The sequence below is a fragment of the Echinops telfairi genome, unplaced genomic scaffold, assembly GCF_000313985.2.
Source record: "Echinops telfairi isolate 266 unplaced genomic scaffold, ASM31398v2 ScPeMD7_3533;HRSCAF=4204_0, whole genome shotgun sequence".
Classification (NCBI taxonomy): Eukaryota; Metazoa; Chordata; class Mammalia; order Afrosoricida; family Tenrecidae; genus Echinops; species Echinops telfairi.
In genome coordinates, this window is record NW_022107431.1 from 39,169,547 (window position 1) to 39,176,591 (window position 7,045).

The 7,045-nt window shown below is 43.8% G+C and overlaps 1 long non-coding RNA gene across 1 annotated transcript in view; it reads left to right on the forward strand.

Annotated features, from left to right (window-relative positions):
• Positions 1-5,901, forward strand: part of LOC123522195 — a 10,019-nt gene extending 4,118 nt beyond the window's left edge. Inside the window, exons 2-3 of the long non-coding RNA XR_006680476.1 lie at positions 5,058-5,131; positions 5,778-5,901. This is a non-coding gene — a long non-coding RNA (uncharacterized LOC123522195). The remainder of the gene's footprint in view (positions 1-5,057; positions 5,132-5,777) is intronic.
• Positions 5,902-7,045: the final 1,144 nt, after the last annotated feature.

The following is a 7,045-nucleotide window of genomic DNA, read 5'->3' on the forward strand; positions in this document are numbered from 1 at the left end:
ATATATATATTTAAAATATATATTTGATTTTGCTCCTATAGGAAATCCAGCTGAAAACAGAAGGGATTAGCATCCATTTGCCATTTTGGTTCCTCAATGTTGTTGGGTTGTTTTTTTCCAAACCATTTTATTGGGAGCTAATCCAGACAGCATACCATTGCATAATTCAATCACATCAAGCAGTATTGTACAATTGCTACCAACATCAGTTTTAGAACATTCTTCCTTCTTGAACTCCTTGATATCAGCTCCCCCTTACCCCACCCCCACCTCTCTCCTATATCCCCCAGGAACCCTTATTCCAGTTGTTGTCTCTCTAGATACATCTATCCTGGGCTTCATATGCCAAAAAACAGGACAAACAGGTAACAAAGATTCAAGAAGGCTACCCATAATGATGAAATACAATAGAGATAGACCCCAATATGAAAAACCAAACCAAGAAACCCTACAGAAAATATTGAAAACCAGATTAGACCCAACTACCAGAGGGGAGATCAAGTGACAAGGTTGTTATTGCTACTGTCATTTTAGTGAATATAGGGAAACAGAAGTATTCAAGGATGCCTTTAGCTTACACATTCTGCATGAATTCTGTCTGTCACCGAATCACCAACTTGAAATGAAACAGCAGCGCCAATGCAGATAACAAAGTGACCGGGGTAGGTAGGAAAGAGGGTAAACCACCACATTGTAAATCGAGCACCCCAAGACCAAGGTGGTCAAAATCTAGTGCTGGAAGCAGACATCTGCACCCTAACACGGGCTTGTGTGTGACGAAAGTGAAACACAGACTGAGTGCTACTGAGTGTGGAAGAAGTCACGATGCCTTCCAGTGGTGAAGCCCTGAGTTGGGACCTGAGCGATGAGGAAAAATCCAATGGGAGAGAACGGAAAAGGAGGCCAAAGACCACCAGCATCCCATAGGAAACTTGGCACTGGACTGACGGTGTTTCCTTTTGTTGTACAAAAGGGTGCTATGAGTTGGGACTAACTAGATAGCACCTAACCACAACAACATAAAACAAATATAGAAAGATGGCTCATAGATATGACATAAAAGAGACAACGCAACAATATGTATGGAAGTTCTACTTTTAGAGTGTTAGGCTACTTCTATGTGTGGAAGAAGAAATTTATATCAAGGAAGCAGCCCAGCCAAGTTCAACTCAAATCTGTAGGTCAGATGCTAACCAAAGGCCCCTCATGCAGCTGTGGTGGATGAAGCAGGAAGACAAAACAGGAGACTGGGAGACCCTAGGCCTGTGGGTGCAGCCGCATGGATTCAAGATTGGCAAGGGCATGATACAGTGCCAACAGCTCCCAGGGTCAGCAGGCCATGTGGGATGCTGGCCCCAGACACAAATCATAGTGAAAGAAAAAGACCAAGTCTCCACTGGGTCTCTAATAAATAGGCTCTATTACAAGGAGATTTCATTAGGCTGTGACCTGATTGACAGATTGGACTTAACCCAAATCTGCTTACAGATATATCAAGTTGACATAAAAACCTAACCATCACATCAAAAAGAGTTTCAAAAGATTCATTAAACTCTCGCTCATAATCAAATAGCCAATAGCACTTTCTCCTTATATGTTAGTCTAGGTTGACTAGAGAAACAAATTCAGGGACATTCATATATATATGAATATATATATATTTATATATATATATATAAAGAACTTTATATCAAGAAGTAATTATGCATCAATAAAACATCCCAGCTCAGTCCAGATCAAGTCCATAAGTTCGATATTAGTCCATGAATTCCTCTTCAGATTCATGCAGCACAAGCAATGATGCCAAATGCAGGAAGATCACAGGCCGGTGGGTGCAAAGTCCTGTGGATGCAATAGCAGTGGAGAAATTTACAGGGCTCCAGCTACCATCAGCTTGGCTCCATGTGACTTGTCAACAGAAATGTGAAGCAGAGTGTATGGGCCACACCCACAGAGGGGCATTGGATGTGACCTGATTGACAGGCTAGACACCACCCCATCACTCAAGTTGACATGAGATTATGTAACCACCACACCTTGTGTGTGCCTGTCTGTGCTGTTCTTTCTAAAACTCAGAAGTGATTAGGTTTAGGATCCATGACTTAAATTGTTGACTCTGCATCACATTATGGAATGTGATCACATTATATTAGGCATATATATAGTTATAATGTATCATATATAGTCATTTTTTGTTTCTTAATATACATTGTAAGTATATGGTATATGTTATGTTTTATGTGTTATATATTATATTATGTTATATATTACATCATGGCATATATAAATATAATATTATATCATATATAACAAATATAAAATCAATAATATGTCACATATATTATATAAATGTCACATATAACATATTAAATATATGTTACATAGTTACATATTACATAGTATGTGGGGAACAGAAGGATTTCTCTTAAGTTGTATCCCCAAAATATATGCCAGACTTAGCCTGAGAATGACTGTTCTTTAGGCAGCGAAAATAGGTCAGAGGTTATTCTCCTCAGCATCAGCCATCTAGAGCGGCCAGACTGTATAGTCTGACTCACCCCAAATAGGGCCCATTCCTTTCTGTTATTGTTCCCTTGAAACAGTGCCCAAAGGCAAGCCCGGGACCACTCTAAGGTGACTAGGTTATCCCCCTCCTATTGTTTGTATTGCCTATGTTGCAATCCCTCCCTATGATGCAGGTTGTTGTGAATTGTATTGCCCCTCTCTGTGATGCATAATGCTGTGATGTATCCCCCTAAAGTAATATGATGCGGGGTTAGCAATAAATAAGGAGGCTCCCTGGTTCTCAGGAGGGTGGCTGGCCGAAGGTGGCTGGCCGAGGGTGGCTGGCCGAGGGCGGCTGAGGAAGGAGGGCTGCTCCCATGAGGAAGGTGGACAAGAGGGCAGGCTCCCATGAGGGCGGTGGACGAGAGGGCAGCTCCCGCGAGGGAGGCGGCTCCTGCTCTGGCAGGCCGAGTTCCCCCCATGATGACCACCAAGCGGGGCGGAGGTGAGCAATGCTACCATGTACTATGTCTGACTGTATTATTGTATTATCTCTCATGCTCTCGATGACTTTAATATAATGCTTATATATCTCAACCGTACAATTGTACTTACTGAATCCGAGTAGTAGTAATAGTAGTATCAGCGGGTGGGGGCTGGCACCCCACTCCCCCGCACCATTTTTAATTTAACACTACAGGGTGCATTAAAAATTCATGGTTCATTCTCAGTGGTATTGGTAAGACAAAAAAATTCTACTTCTACACTTGCATTTTACCAGCCATTAAAGATATTCTGGATGTTCTGAGGTTGGCCTGACTCCCTGGGAACCAGTGATCTACCACGATGCACAGTCAGGTTCTGATGGGATCTCCAGGTGGTTTTAGTGGGAGCATTGCAGCATGATAGCTCTTTCTGTGTAGCCAAGACTCCCTTTGAGTGCTCATGACCACACGTCCTCCAGGAAAGTCTTGGTGCTTTCAGTGACTCTTCCCAGTGTCTTTCTCTCACGCTGGGACCTTCTTCACCTACGCCCTCATCGCCCTCATCCCTCATTCAGACAGTGCTTATCAAGCTCCTTTCCAGGAACAACTTAGAGGGAGTTATCGACATTGTCTTATACTGACCTTGAGCTCACATCTGGTCCCGAAGGTTAAAATGCTGCAGTAAGTAGAAGTGCTGTGATTCTAGCTGGCTATGAACATATATGCTTATTGTGTTAGGCCGGGTTGACTAGAGAAACAAACCCAGGGACACTGATATATGTGTAAGAGAAAGCTTTATATCAAGAGAGAGAGAGAGAGAGAGAGAGCCCGCCTCCTCCAAGGAGAAGGAAAGGAAGTTCCCAGAATCCTGATGAGAAGGCCACGCCCACAAGGAGGCATCATCAGGCTATGCTCTGATTGACAGGCTAGACTCCACCCCTGTAGTTATTTATCAAGTTGACATGAATTTATGTAACTGCCAGAGTTTTCCTTTCCTTTCCTATTGTTCCCACTCCGTCTTATTATTGTGCTATAGAATAGGCGAGGCAACACAAGAGAGGAGTCCAATGACCAGGAGGTTAGTGTGCCCAGCCTCCCTCGTTCAAGCTGGGGTGGCACCTGAGATATCTTGTGTGGAAAAGCTGCAGGAAGTGGATATAAAGGCCTTATCCCTGATGATTAAAAAATAGTTTATTAAGTTTGGTCAGTGCAAAGGTTTTCTTGCTTCAGAAAATCTTCAGAGAAAGGATATTTCCTACATAAATAGACCCACATGGTGTCTCATTCATCCAGTGCCAAACCAGCTGTCTGACGAGTAGTGTTGAACTGACAGGAGTTGATCTAAGGATCAGGCATTCGTCATTACGAGTCACCCCTGAATTATGTGAAGTAAAAATGATAAGAAAAATACAAATATTAACATTTCAAAGCTTCTTGCTATATAGATTCTTCTACAGTTTCTGTAGACTCTGCTTTTTAAAACAAGGAAATAAGGGCCAGAGTCTATTTTTTGAGGTTTTTAAATATATATACAAATGCAGAAAAGAAAAATAGAAAGTACCCATATTACACCTTGCAGAATCAAGTACGATGAACGTTTTGGCGTATTTCTTTCCAGCCTTTTCATTCTGTTCCCGGTCTTCAAAACCTACATGAGTGCAATTTTGTGTTGGCAAATATGTGTGTTGGGGGACGTGTGTGTATTGGGAACTCACATGCATGTGTTGTTTGTTTGGTTGGTTGATTTTTGCTTGTTTGTCCCCACATTTTCAGTGGGAGGGTTCTAGAAGGCGCTGTGTTACAAACCACTCCATCACAAACTGCTCTGGCCATAATGGAATAATTAAGCCATAGTTTTACATTTGTCAATTTACAGATGATCATACCCAAATAGCACATTTTAGCAGCATAAAAGCGGTAAGTAATGCACACACAGAGTAAAAAATTCTAATATCTCTGGTCTCCAGGCTCTCTGTTTTCCTCACCAGAAGTACCCACCCCTACCAGTGAAGGTTTCCAGATCATTCTTTGCATGTACAAACATGTACTTTCTGCTTTTCCGCACAGATGGTAACATCCTGTGTATCCTGTCTTTCACTTAAACACGGAGTTTTGTGAATTTCTGGAAGTGCTTGTGAAAGGTAAGCTTTCTGAAGTGCATATTGGCCATGGTGGCCCCCTTCTTCCGTGGTCGCAAACAATGAACTTGGGTGGTCAGAGATTGCTTCCCACTGGCTGGACAGAGCCTTGCAAATCATAAATTCCCATGCCAGCCCTGGAGTTCCTCTTGCTCCTTCTGGTTGAATTTACATATTTGAAGCTCACCAGAAAATCCTTTTCATTTATTTTTGGTAGCTAGACCAAAATCCTGCAGAACACAACAAAACCAAACAGAGGGAGGCTTCGGGCTCAGCTTAAAATACAGCTGGGCAAGCCCACACTCAGTTGCTGGAGAAACAGCCAGCTGGGAGGGCTTGATTTAGCTTGGCACCTTAAACATGGTCAACGCCAATGTCCACAAGCACCATGCAGAGGACACTGCCCTTTCTCCACGAGGTGGTAGACCAGAAGGAACAGCTGTGCTTGTCCAACATGCCGACTCTGAAAACAACCCAGTGGATCTGGTGTGATTTAATAGGCTGGGGAAGGCTTGATTGACAGCAGATCAATAGATGAATAGTATGATTTGTCGGTAAGTAACTACAGAGCCCAAGGACAAGGATGATGCCAAACTCCAAAAATAAGTTGATTAAAATGGTATCAATCGTTTTCTATTTTGATTTAAAGATCAAACCCACAGGAGCTGCGGTCCTGTGCTCAAGGCTGGCCTGCAGGAAAACGACAGGTAAACCATCCTGAAGCCATGGGCTCTAGTGGGCATAGCTTTCCTGGAAACTCACCTCTCAAGCATTGCTCCACCACCTGGGGAGAGCTCAAAGAGACAGTGTCTCAGATTGACTTGTGGCCCCCTCAAAAGATATGTCGAAGTCTTCACCCCTTCACCATGGCAACCCTACAGAATAGAGCAGACCTGTCCCTTTGAATTTCCAAAATGTAAATTGTTAGAACAGAAAGCCTCACCTTTCTCCTGCATAGCAGCTGCGGGGTTTGAACTGCTCACCTTGTGGTTAGCAGTCCAACTCATAACCCACTACCTCACTAGGATTCCCTTCCTCATCCCTCTCACAACTGAACCTCAGTTTTGATTCACACTATATTTCAAAGCAAGGTCTTTGAAGCTCTTCTCTATTAAATTAGCACTGGGTGTTATGGCATGGGGGCGGGGGGAGGAACCAATCTGAGTGGTGCTTCTATAAAGAAGGAGAAGAGACACAGAGGGGCAGAAGGCAGAAGATCGGCCATGTGGTGACATTACAAGCTCAGGAGTGTCAAGCCTGGGGCTACCAGAAGATGGGAACAACCCGAAAGGTTCTGGTCCCAGAATCTTCAGCTGGAGAAGCGCAGCTGACACACTGATGTGAAGTGCTTGCTTCCAGGCCTATGTGACAACATGCTGGTGACATCGTGGGTTACTCAATGGGTTACAAACCACAAAGTCAGCAGTTCAAACACACCAGCTGATCTTCTGGTGGAAGAAGGGCCATTCTGCTTCCACAAAGATTTGCAGCCTCAGAAACTCAAAGGGGCAGATCTAGTCTGCCCATTAGGTTCACTCAGAGTTGGAATTGACTCAGTGGCAGGGACTTGGGAGGTTTTATAAACCACATGCTTTGGGGGTCTTTGTAATGGCAGACCCAGGGACCCAGGCAGTGATGGGTTGACACTAACATAAAAGGGACATGTGACCTAGCATTACCTTCTTTGAGCCAAATGTCCCAGAGGATAATTGTGCTGTCTCTCCTGCATCGGGGGAACCTAGCAACCCTCAGAAGTAGCGAGGCCTTGTAGGTCCAGGGCCCTTCTCTGTCTCAGGTTCACCACTTCCTAGCCCTTCCTGTCTCCAGCACAAGAATCAAACCACTCCAAACCTACTGCCATCGAATTGATTCGGACTCTTAGCAACCCCACAGGCCAGACCAGGACTGCCCCTTTGG